This window comes from Dromiciops gliroides, chromosome 1 (assembly GCF_019393635.1).
Source record: "Dromiciops gliroides isolate mDroGli1 chromosome 1, mDroGli1.pri, whole genome shotgun sequence".
NCBI lineage: Eukaryota > Metazoa > Chordata > Mammalia > Microbiotheria > Microbiotheriidae > Dromiciops > Dromiciops gliroides.
This window is the reverse complement of record NC_057861.1, coordinates 729385838-729399455: the sequence shown is the minus strand read 5'-3', so window position 1 is coordinate 729399455 and position 13618 is coordinate 729385838. Positions and strand designations below refer to the sequence as shown.

General features: G+C 41.2%; 1 protein-coding gene across 2 annotated transcripts in view; it reads right to left on the bottom strand.

The window, feature by feature from the left end:
• FRMD4B (FERM domain containing 4B) overlaps nucleotides 1-13618 on the bottom strand; it is a 367590-nt gene that overhangs the window by 81215 nt on the left and 272757 nt on the right. The gene's annotated exons all lie outside the window — the stretch shown is intronic.

Below are 13618 nucleotides of genomic sequence, written 5' to 3'. Positions count from 1 at the left end.
TTAGCAAAACCCAGAGCCAGGCAAATTGATCGGGGAGCTGAATTCTGGAAGAGACAGACCTGGAACTGATGCCTAAAGTCCAGGTCCCCTAAAAGTGAATTATTCTTTTACTCCTATAATTCCTTTTTTTTTTCAAGCCCTGCAGGTTTTGCCAGATTACTTGGCTCTCAACTGTTTCCTCAAGATAATATTTCTCTTTGCAGTATAGGTTAACGGAGTTCATGAACAATGAAACTTACAGGACTCCCCCCCACACACACACACACCTCTGCAATTGAATTACTATGTCTAACCTCACAAGTAAAACATACCATGTAGCTTTTATAAATATAGCAAAAGCATCTAGCCTATTGAACTTTCTTTGCCATTGATGCTTTGGATGGGGCAGTTTGGGGAATTTAAATCTTGAGAGATGGTTTTCTCACCCTTCAGACAGAAAAAAAGAAAGGTGGAGCATAAAAAATACCTGGTCTGGTTGCTTTAGTAGCCCTTAAATGATTTGTATATAATATTGAAGGTTCAGGGAAGGTGGGAAGTAGAGAAATGAGGGGTGCTGTGGAAAGAGACAGGATTTGCAGTAACATTCCTGATTACTATCCATTGTATTGACAAGTCATTCAATCTCATATTGTTCAGTTGTGTCTAACTTTTCCTCACTCTGTAGACTATACAGTCCATGGGAATTTTCTTAGCAAAGATACTGGAGTGGTTTGCTACTTCCTTCTCCAATGCAATGCACTTAACTGAGGTTAAGTGACTTGCCCAGGGTGACACAGCTAGTGTCTGAGGCTGAATTTGAACTCAGGTCTTCCTGACCCTACCAGCACTCTATTCACTGAGCCATCTAGCTGCCTCATAATGTAGGACTATAAATCTGGAACTGGAAGGGACCTGGGATGATATCTAATATCATTTTACAAACTAGGAAACTGAGGCCCAGGGGGGTCGTGTTTTTGCCCAAGGTCACCAAGGTAGTAAGGATCACAGATGAGATTTTAATCCAAGTCCTCCAATGCCAGAGCCAACCTCCCATAGTTGGACCCCAGTCCCTTCTCCCTCCTTCCTCTTGAAATCCCCAGTTTCCTTCAAATCCACCTTTGCATGAAACCTTTCTTGGTTTCTCCTGGTGACTATTGCCTTCTTCTCTAATATAACTTTATTTTGTGCTCATTTGTGTATGAATGTGTTGGTTCCACCTCCTGCCCAATACACATGCTTACCAGCTTGTAAACTCTTTAAGAAAAGAGGTAACTGTTTGAATTTGCATCCTCAGTAATCAAGTAACTCTAAAATAGGCTCTTTAAAAAAGTTTTCATTGATGGCTTTTTCTTTACCATTATCATAGTTTTCCCCAGAATCCCTCTCCTTCCCCATTTCAGAAAGCCATCCCATAGGATTAAAAAGAAAAAAGAAAAGAAATAGAAGAAAAAACATCAGCATAACCAATAAATACATTGAAAAATCTGAAAATGTGCACTGCCCAACACTTGTGGACTTCCAACCTCTGGAAAGGGGTGGGAGCAAGAGACTCTTTTTTTTTTTTTTAAAGTGAGGAAATTGGGATTAAGTGACTTGCCCAGGGTCACACAGCTAGTAAGTGTTAAGTGTCTGAGGCTAGATTTGAATTCAGGTACTCCTGACTCCAGGGCTGGTGCTCTATCCACTGCGCCACCTAGCTGCCCCCAAGAGACTCTTAATAAATGCTTGTTGATTGATTAGAATGTGAGCTACTTGAAAGCAAAGACCCTGTTTTGCTTTTCTTTGTATTCCCAGAGCTGGTACACAGTAAACAATAAATGCTTATTGACTGACAGCTAATTTCCACTCTGTTGTCTGTTGTAGTTTCCTCATCTGTAAAAGAGGGGCCACATCACATAACCTCTGAGGTTCCTTCCAGTTCTAAATCTTTGATCCAACTGCCAATCAACATCTATAAGCATTTCTCAAGTACCTACCACTGCCAGGCACTAAGTGAATCTTTTGTTTATGAAGGCATTCCCCAATCTCTCATTGGTGTCACTAATCCTTTCAAAATCACTGATCAAAACTCAGCCCAGCCCTGCCCATCCTGCCCAATACTTATTCAAGTCCTAAAATATGAAGATGTGTATGGGCAACTAGGTGGTGCAATGGGTAGAGTGGCAGACCTGGAGTCAGGAAGACCTGACTTCAAATGTGACCACAGATACTTCCTAGCTGGGCAAGTCATTTAACTCTGTTTGCCTCAGTTTCCTCATCTGTAAAATGAGCCAGTTGGAGAAGGAAATGGCAATGGTATCCTTACCAAGAAAACTTCAAATGGGATCACAAAGAGTTGGACATGGCTAGAACAACAACATACATAGATACAGTAACCTATGAATTTATGCATATATACAGGTACTTCTCTGTAAACAGCAGGAATGCATTCTGTCAAACTGCAGTGTTTACAAGGAGGGTGCAATAGCTGTTTGGAAAAATTCTGCCTCTTGTTGATGTCAGGCCACAAAATTGAGCCCATGCAAAACAATTCCACATGGTTTACTCTCCTTGCTTAAGTCATCAACAGTGACAACCTGAATGTGGAGTTAGTTAACCGAGGATCTTGAACTGAGATGCAGAGGTCCTGGGAATATGTCCTATATCTCAGCTTCCTCCTACCCACCACCTGTAAAATGGGGGTTTTAGATTTTCCTAGAATGATCCCAAATGGAATGGAAGGAAGTAAAGGGATTGAGATAATTGCACCCAGGGATGAGAAACATGTAGTTGAAAGCTAAATCTGCAACTGGTGGGTTGAGAGCAGTCAGGCTTGAGGGAGGAGAGGGAGAGAATCAGAATTTCAACCAGGATTTGTGAATGGGCTATTTTTTTTCCTTCATTAAATCTCTCCTTTCATTCATGTTATTAAAAAAAACAAACAAACGGTGTTTGCACCATGGTAATTATCCATCTTTCCTTCATATCTCAAATGAAAGGAATCAGTTCCGCCCTGTAGCACAGGGGTGTTGCTTCAGCAACTTAAGAGGGTGCCCAGCATATATCCCTAAGAGTGGAGTCTAGCTCCATGTTTATCCTGTTTTCAAGGGATTGTCAGTTCTGCACCTTTCAGATTCAAAGCTTCTCCTTGAGTCTGTGGGGCATGATTATGAAGTCAAAGGGAGGTAGAAATATTGTCGATATCAATTGTCATCTCGGTCTTTTAGCACAAAGGTCATAATTTCCTAACCTGATGAAAAAAAGATTAATGTGAGAGTTGGCCTGGCATGACTAGCAAATGAAATCTGAGGAAAGTGAAATTCCTTAAGTTCCTCAAGAAGAAGCTCCAAGCCAGGGAGAGGGTGGAACAGGGAAATGAGAAATGCTCTGATCAGGAGATCAGAGCTCCAGTTCAAAAATTAAACTTAAGAAGGCTGACCCACTGCACACACTGGAAAAGTCAATCAAATGCAGAAATCTTTGAGAAAGGATATTAAATATAAGATGTTAAACAGAGCTGGAAATGAAAATGAATATTGAAAGCAACTCTCACCACATCTCCTTTCACCACAGACAGATTGGGACTTGGTTTTGAGCAATGAATGCACAGTTTTGCCCAGGGAATTATTTTGAAATTACTTCAGATATATTGGGTTTTCTCTGCTTTCTGTATGTTGATTTACCTTGGTAAAAAGCAAGCTCCTTGAGGGCAGGGACAATTTAGTGTTTTGTTTTTGCTTTTGTTTGTTTGTTTTTTAGTGAGGCAATTGGGGTTAAGTGACTTGCCCAAGGTCACACAGCTAGTAAGTGTTAAGTGTCTGAGGCTGGATTTGAACTCAGGTACTCCTGACTCCAGGGCCGGTGCTCTATCTACTGTGCCACCTAGCCACCCCTTTGTTTTTGTTTTTTTAATTTGTGAACCCTCCATGCCTATGTAAGGTGGGAAAATAATAAGTATTTATTAAGCACCTTACGATGTGGCAGGTACCGTGTGAAGCACTTTACAAATATTATCTAATTTGATTCTTATGACAACCCAGTGAGATGGGTGCTGTTGCCATCACCATTTTACAAATAAGGAAACTGAGGGAAACAGGTTAAATGACTTGCTCAGGTGTCTGAAGTTGGATTTGAACTCAGGTCTTCTTGATACTGGGGCAGCTAAGGTGGTACAGGGAATAGAATGCAGGTCCTAAAGTCAGAATGACTCATTTTCCTGAGGCTTCACATACTACTAGCCATGAGAACTTGGACAAGTCATTTAGCCCTGCTTGCCTCAGTTCCTCGTTTGGAAAATAAGCTAGAGAAGGAAATGGCAAACCACTTTAGTGTCTAAGAAAACCCCAAATGGAGTCACAAAGAGTTGGATATGATTGAAACTGGACAACAACTTCTTGACTCTAGGTCCATTCTTCTCATGGGGAAAATGGTTCCCAACAGTCCCTAGCACTGTACCTACCACAGAGATGTATAACCCATATTTGCGGAATTGAAGATAAAAAAATACTGAGAAAGACAGATAAATTGCGGAAGCTGAAAATCAGTCAATCTTGTCCTTGCAAAAATTGAAGATGACAATGTGAGGGACTAGAGTCAGCCAACAAACATTTATTAAGCACCTACTATGTGCTGGCCACTATATTAGAGCAAGGATTCTTCACCCATTTTGGACCTTGGACCTCTTTGGCAGTGTGGTGAAACTCACAGACTCCTCAGAATAATATTAGTTTGTTTTTGTTTTTGTTTCTTCAGAATAATGTTTTTATAGTATTTTGTATTACAAAGGAAACCAATTATGATGGAATATGATTATAAAATGTATTATTTTTAAAAGTTTATGGGAGCAAGGTTAAGAACTCCTGTAAAAGAGTATGAAGTGTATCTCTGGACCTAAGACAGTTTTAGATTTCTGATTGGTAACCTACTTTGAGTGACTGACTCTGGGACAGTAATTTTTTTCCTTTGTGTGTCTTTATTTTTTTTTTGGTTTTGTTTTGTTTTGGTGGAACAATGGGGGGTTAAGTGACTTGCCCAGGGTCACACAGCTAGTACATGTCAAGTGTCTGAGGCTGAATTTGAACTCAGGTCCTCCTGAATCCAAGGCCAATGCTTTATCCACTTCGCCACCTAGCTGCCCCTTGTGTTTCTTCATTAGACCACCTTAAACTGAGAAGAATAGTTACCGTTCCACAGAATGTGAGAAACTTCATTAAGACATGTAAAGAACTGGAGAATTTCATGGATTAAGTCCAAAGGACTTCAAAAGTTAGTTGTGCCATAGGTAGGGCTTACCGCCAGCTATGTCAATACTAGTAACCTTAGAACAAGCTTACACCTGGTTGCTATGACTGAGACAAAGAGATGTCCCCAAACTGCAAAGGTAATGGGATCCTTCAGTATAACTCCAAGACTGCCAAGAGTAGACAAAGAGAACTCAAGAAGTGAATCAGATGATGTGGCTCAATGCACAAGAACAAGTGGGAATCATTTCCCCCATGAGAAAGTACAAGGAGTTGAGTTTGGCTGCCTTCATTTAAAGGATCATAAATTTAGGGCAAGAACGATTATGGAATTTATTGACTCTCAGGGTAATTGGTCTGAACCCCAAGATGGGCACTTAGCTGTTGTCTGTGGCCTCTTGGTCTTTCAAAACAAATCAGGCTCATGACTTGGTCCCCATGTGTGGGGTCTCTTCACAGTACCATAGAAAGAGCATCTAATCATCTGTGAAAAATCTTGCAGATGCAATCTACTGGTCACAAGAATAAGTAGACTGGGCAGCTAGATGGCGCAGTGGATTAGAGCACAGCCCTGGAGTCAGGAAGTACCTGAGTTCAATCTGGCCTCAGACACTTAACACTTACTAGCTGTGTGACCCTGGGCAAGTCACTTAACCCCAATTGCCTCACTTAAAAAAAAAAAGAGTAAGTAGATAAGAAACAAGACACAGTGTGGTGGGGCAGATAAAGTGCTGGGGTCCAGATGATTTGTGTTCGAATTCTGCAACAGACCACATTTGATGCATGACTTAACCCTGGTCTGTGTTAATCTCCAGATCTGTGCACTGACTGTCCCCCATGCTTAAAATACATTCTCCCCTAGGGGGCAGCTAGGTAGTGCAGTGGATAAAGCACCAGCCCTGGATTCAGGAGTACCTGTCTTCAAATCCGACCGCAGACACTTGACACTTACTAGCTGTGTGACCCTGGGCAAGTCACTTTACCCCCACTGCCCTGCAAATATATATATATTCTCCCCTCATCACCTGTATAGAGATAAAGGTGGGCACTGGATCTATGACTTCACTGGTGCAGACCACTCAAGGGAATTCCCTGTCCCAGTGACCTGTAACATATTCTCAGCTACTTCAAAGTCTTAGAGAGCTGCCTAAAGCGATTTGCCAAGGGTCACAGAGCCCAACTTGTGCTCAAGTCTTCTTGTTCTGGGGATTTGTTTATAGGAAGTAAAGACAAAAGGCAAGCTGGGGTCAGACCCTTGACACTGAAAGTCCATTTAAATTCCATAATCATTCCTGCTCCAAACCTATAAATCTCTAAGGAATTCTAATTTCTAAGGAATTTCTAAATTGATGCATTCTAAGGAATCCCTAGTTTCCCTCAGAGCTCAGTCTTACCTCCTATGTTCAGCCTTTGCTAATCCTCCCTAGAGTTGTTAATGTTCTCCTTCCTCCTCTACTCTGCCCCAAATAACCCAACGATCATTTTGTACATAGGTGTTTTTAAGTTCCTTGAGGATAAGAACCGTTTCATTTATCATTAGGGCCTAGCACCACCACTGGCACATAGTAGGTGCTTAATGAAAGCTTGTTGATTTGTTGTTTATTGTTAGTCATTTTTTCAGTTGTGTCTGAGGCTTCATGACCCCATTTGGTGTTTTCTTTGCAAAGAGACTGGAGCGGTTTGCCATATCCTTCTCCAGCTTATTTTATAGATGAGGAAATTGAGGCAAACTGGGTGAAGTGACTTGCCCAGGGTTACCCATTCAGTACATGTCTGAGGCTGGATTTGAATTCAGGTAGATGAGTCTTCCTTACTCCAGGCTGGGCATTCTATCCACTATGGCGCCACCTAGTTGCCTTTGCAAATCTTAACATGCTTTTATTTCCTTTTCCTTCCCTCCCTTTCATCAAAATGGGGAATACTTCAGTGGAAACTCCATCCAGACATTTGTCATTTTTCTAGTCTTAAAGAGCTGTCTAGGGGCAATGAGAGGTCACATGATTTTGCCTATGGTAAGTATATGTCAGAGGTGAGACTTGAACTTTGTACTTCCAGGCTCTAAGGCCAACCCTCTGTCCATCACACCTCTCTATCTCTTGGACTGCTAGATAAATGGCAACTAGTATTATGACTATTACTAATGTTACTATAATAATATCTATGTGATAACATATAATTACTCATCACTTCTGAACTACTACTACTAATTCTAATAAGAACAAATATATGAATTGAAGTAAAAACATCCTCACTAGAGGAACAAATCTAAGCATCTATGGGAAGTATTATAGTACAGTGGAAAGTGAGTCCTACATTTGGGGGTCCAAGGACCTGGATTCGAATCCCTGCTCTGACACTCAGTGCCTGTGTGATTTAGGGTAAATCATTTAACTCCAGTTTCATATTGATGTCCAGAGAAGCTAATCCATAGTAGTGGGTACCTCATGTCTTAACCTATATGATGGGCAGAATTATCATAAGGGAAAATCACCAAACGAGGGGCAGCTAGGTGGTACACTTGTTAGAGTTCAGTGGAATCAGGAAGACTCATTCCTGAATTCAAATCTGGTCTCAGATTCTTACTAGCTGTGTGACCCTGGGCAAGTCACTTAACACCTATTTGCCTTAGTTTACTCACCTGTAAAAATGAGCTGGAGAAGGAAATGGCCAAACCCTTTCCACTATCTTTGCCAAGAAAACCTCAGAAAGAGTTGGACATGACTGAAACAAGTGAACAACAACAAAAGACCAAAGAACTCCCCAGTCTTCTTTCATAGAATAAGTATTCTAATGAAAAAAAATTATCTTTATACTATAGCAGTCAGTGTAGGTCATTCTGCTTCTGAACTTGCATTGGGTCTTGTAAAAGACTGTTATAGGTTCTAGAGCCACAATCTGCCACTAATTAGCTGGATGACCATAGAAAAGTCTGTGGGCAAAGGAACTATTTGTACAAAAATATTTATAGCAGCTCTTTTTGTAGTGGCAAAGAATTGGAAATTGAAGGTATGCCTATCAATTGGGAAATGGCTAAACAAATTGTAGTATATGATAGTAATGGAATACTATTGTGCTATCAGAAACAATGAGCAGGCTGGTTTCAGAAAACCTGGAAAGATGTAGGCCAACTGATGCAAAGTGAACAGAACCAGGAGAACATTGATGATCAACTGTGAATGACTTGCCTATTCTCAGCAATACAATGATCCAAGACAATCCCCAAAGGATCAGGATGAAAAATGCTATCTATATCCAGTGAAAGAACTGACATTGTCTGAATATAGACTGAAACAGATTTTTTTCATGGTCTTTTTTTTTTCTTCTTTTGGTCTATTTCTTCTTTCACAACTGCCTAATATGGAAATGTGTTTCACATGATTGCACACATATAACCTATATCAAATTACTTACTGTCTTGAGAGGAGTGGGAGGGAGAAAATCTGGAACTCAAAATTGAAAAAAATTGAATGTTAAAAATTGTCTTTACATGTAATTGGGGAACATAAAATATTTTTTAAAATTAAGCTCTGACATAGGCTTTGATTTTAAATTCACTCTAAGTTCCCTTAAAGGAGAATCGTATATAAAAGAAAAACAACTGAGGTTTGAGTCAATTATTGTTGTTGTTTGTCCTTTGTTCTCAAAGAGGAGCATGACATTGGGTTGATATCATGACTTGCAGTGAATTGGATTTAAATGAGGGAGGGCTGTGCAAAGGTCACCAACCTCACTCTCTCCTACAAAGCCATCTGGGTCCAGTGGCAAGATATACATCAAGGGGGCAGCTAGGTGGCACTAGCCTTGGATTCAGGAGGACTTGAGTTCAAATCTGGCTTCAGACACTTAACACTTACTAGCTGTGTGACCCTGGGCAAGTCACTTAACCCCAATTGCTTAAAAAAAAAAAAGATGTACATCAAGATGACTGGAGATGGCTCAGGATGTTTAAGACAATTGGGGTTAAATGACTTGCCCAGGGTCACATAGCTAGTAAGTGTCAAGTGTCTGAAGCTGGATTTGAACTCAGTCTTCCTGACTCCAGGGCCGGTGCTCTATCCACTGTGCCACCTAGCTGCTCCAATTAAGTCAACGGTGCCCATTCTATGGAGACCAAGTTATTGAAGGAGGGTCTGTACTCACTCAGACTGTATCTCTCTTGAGACTATCCATTAGCAAAAGACAATCACAGGATTCCTGATGTTGTCATGCAGATTCAGGAATGGCCATATAATTTGTTTTCTCTCTTGTTAGATTGGACCACAAGAGTAAAACTGTTAAATAATTGTCAGAGAAGTTGTAAGCAGGAAGCTAAATCACTTCTATTCTAGAGAAAATCTGGGGCAAGTTAAAAATAAGAGCTTTTGATGTAATGCTAGTGTGAAGTTTAGGTAGCATAGATTAGCCTTGAAGTGGGGCTATCACCAAGGGAGGTGTCATTCAGGGTGAAATAACTTTACTCCCATGCTTCATATATGCACATTGTAACTGATGGCAGCCTTCAGAACACACTCCAGGATTGTGAAATGTCTTTGCCATTTCTATTAAGCTTAACTTTTTCCACACTCCCTCAATAGGATGTATAATTTGAAGGCTACTCCATGGTAGAACATCCTACTTGAAGGAATTCCAAGCTTGGATATATTCACAGGCTCAAGTTAAGAAACTGGTCTTCCTAAGGTGCAATTCTGACCATGGCATCCCTCTATTCAATAAACTCTTGGTGGCTCAGTTATTACCTCTAGGATCAAATATAAAATCCTGTATATGGCTTTGTGTGTGTGTATGGGAGGGGGAGAATGAGGGTTAAGTGACTTGTCCAGGGTCACACAGCTAGTAAATGTCAAGTGTCTGAGGTTGGTTCTCCTGAATCCAGAGCTGGTGCTTTATCTACTGCACCACCTAGCTGCCCCTTCTATATAGCTTTTAAAGCCCCTTCATAATTTGGCCCCTTCAGACCTTTCTAGTCTTCTTATACATGACTCCTATCCACATACTCTGAGATCCAGTGACACTGGCCTCCTTGTTCCTTGTTTCCAACTTCCATCTTCCAACTCTTGCCATTTTCACTGTCTAGCCCCATGCCTACGATACTCTCGCTTCTCTTCTCCATGGGTAGACTTCACTGGTTTCTTTCAAGTCTCAGCTAAAATTCCACTTATGGAAGGGAATCTTTTCTATTATTCCTTAATCCCAGTGCCTTCCCTCAGCAATCACCTCCAATTTACTCTGTATATATCTGCTTTGTATATGGTTGCTTGCATATGCCTCACTCTCGAGAGCAGGGATTCTTTTTTCTTTTTCTTTCTTGTATCCTCAGCACTTAGCATAGCACCTAGCATAGAATGGGTATTTAAAAAATACTTGTTAACTTGACATGATGAGAATACGTTGTGCCAGGCACCTGTGCAATGGTTGGGAATACAAGAATGGCAGAAACCAATCCCTGCTCTCCAGGATTTTATGTTCTATGAATCCCCTCCCCACCTAAATCCCAAACCCCCAAGTCTCTGAGATACTTTCTAAGTCTGATATATTTTAGGTGTATCTTATTTCCTCTAGACTCAAGAAAGGTGAGAGCTGTTCTAATTCCCATAGCTGAATTATGAAGTTTACCTACTGCTACCAGTATCTATAAATGGCTTTCATCATGCTGGCATTCTTAAGTCAATACATCTTCAAAGCTAGGGAGTGAACGTCCATGAGAGTGGCCTGAAAATGAAAGGTGTGGTGATCTATGGGCCAGATACAAGTTGCCAAAGGCAGGCTGGGAGGCTTAAAGAGGTCAGGCTTCACTTCCCTGCACTAGAGTTCCAGGGCACCCACATCTGGCCAACCCAGCAGGGAGACAATTGGGACCACAGATGAATACCATTATTAAACAAACACCCAGGCCCTGCTCTGAACTTCTGCATTTACCCAGGGCCATTATGAGATTACATACACTGTAGACATTAATTACAGCTCTCTAATTGCTTAATGCTTCTGGCCAGTGAGCAGAATTGCCATTTGATTTTGTAGCAGGAAAAGGATTCTAGGGGAAAAACAAGCTCCCCTAAAGAGTGAGGGGGGAGAAAAGAGGGGCAGGACACAAGATATTCACAGTAAATGAGGGAGGACTGCCAGCTAGCACAAGGGAGGAGAGAGAAAAGAAACAGATGGTCAACTTGGACAAGCTGGTCAGCACCGGTAGGCCTTTGTAACTGTGCATTAATTAACACAATTCTTCTTATTTCTAATCCCAGAGGGGGATGCTCTATGGTTCTTCTCGTGAGAGTGTGAGGTTCTAATTGGCTTCCATTTTAAATTCAGCAACAAATCGGTCCATCTCAAAAGACTGATTGGCTCTTTATTCTATCTCAGTACTTAGGGTTCCATGCTGTATTACCTTTTAGTACCACTAAGCATAGCTCACGTTTACATAGCAATTCAAAGTTTACAAAGCACTTCATCTCATTTGCTCTTAACAGCCACCTTTTGAGTTGGGTGCCATTATCATCAATTCCATTTCACAGATGGTTAAATGGAGAATCATTGAGATTACATGATTTGCTCAGTTATATAGCCAGTAAGTGTCTGAACTGGAAACTGAATGCAGGTCCACTGGACGCTAAAAAGGAGGTTTGATGCCAGTGGTGTCAAACAAATAGAAATAGAGCCACTAAACCACACATAAGGACTCCTGTGGGCCACATGTTGATGTAGAGATGACATATTAACATCTATGTTCTACTGTAATTTTTATTTATCTTGTTATATATTCCCCAATTACATTTTGTTTTGTTTTGTTTTTTTAAGTGTGCAATTGGGGTTAAGTGACTTGCCCAGGGTCACACAGCTAGTAAGTGTTAAGTGTCTGAGGCCAGATTTGAACTCGGGTCCTCCTGACTCCAGGGCTGGTGCTCTATCCACTGCGCCACCTAGCTGCCCCCCCCAATTACATTTTAATCATGTTCAGGTAGCACTCAGGAGTGTTGCCTGCAATTTTACTGCATGCTAGATACCTTTCCACCACACCCTTGATATATACTTTTCTTTTACATAGCATCTACTATGTCCCAGGTGCTGTGCTGAGCACTTTACAAAAGTTCTCTCATTTGATCCTCACAACAACTCTGGGAGGTAGGTGCTATTGATTCCCATTTTACAGCTCCTAGAAAAAAGTTGTCTACACCCCCTGCCTTCATTTTCCCCCTCCTCATTCCCTTTGCAAGCTTTTTGCAATCAGGCTTCTGGCTTTATCACTCACCTGAAATTTCTCTCTTCAGAGTTACCAGTGACCGTGTAACTGCCAACTCTTGTGCATTTTAATCTTAATTTGGGGCTCTGTGAATTTCTTTAGTATTTTGAAAATTATTTCAATATAATTGGTTTTCTTTGTAATTCTACATATTTTATTACATTCTTAAATATTATTCTAAGAAGAGGTTCATAGGCTTCACCAGACTGCCAGAGGTGTCCCTGTCACACACCACACAAAGCCTGAGAACTCCTATGCTAGGATCTCCTGCATTCAACAATCTGGCCACCTTCTCACTTGAGACCAGATTTTTGTCAAGTCGGTTATGGATTCTCCCCTGATTGTCCTATTCCCAGATTCCTTTGTGGCTCATCAATTATGTCATGTCCCCCACAACATCAACTTCATTCCTCTCCTCTCCATACTTTCCTTTTTGGGGTTCTCATGTGTTTAATTGTCATTTCTAGACAGGATGATTCACAGACCAACGTAGGCAGGCCCAACCTTTCCAGAGCTTGGAATCCTGATCACTGATTGGCATTGGCCATTTGATGGATGTCCCAAAGACATTATAAATCAAAATATCCAAAACTGGACTTCATTATCTACCCCACCCCAAACCTTTCCCATTTTCTTTAAAACTTTCTTCTGACCATGTGATTCCTCTCCTCAATAACATTTTGTGACTTCCTATCGACTCTAGGGGGAAAAACAAACTCCTCTTTTAGATTTTAAAGGCCTTCTAGAACCTGGTCCTAAACTACCTTTCCAGCCTCCTTAAGATAGTTCTTCCTCTATGTTCCTACAATAGGATACTGTCTCCTCTCTCCATGACTGTGTACTGGTTATCCTCCATGCCTGATATCTCTGCCTCCCAGAATCTCTCTCTCTCTCTCTCTCTCTCTCTCTCTCTCTCTCTCTCTCTCTCCCTTTCTCTCTCTCCTTCTCTCTCTACCTCCCTCCCTCCCTCTCCCTCTCCCAAGAGGGACCTCAAGGGCTAGCCTCCACATAAAATCTTTCCAGACCTTCTCCACTTCCACTGTCCTCCCTCCCAACATGTCTGGTATTTAATTGCTTTGTATTTAGTCTAGAATGCACGATCCTTGTCAGTAGAAGAGACTGTTTCGTTCTTTGTGTACCTTCAAACAGTACCTGGCACTTGGTAGCTACATAGTAAATGTAG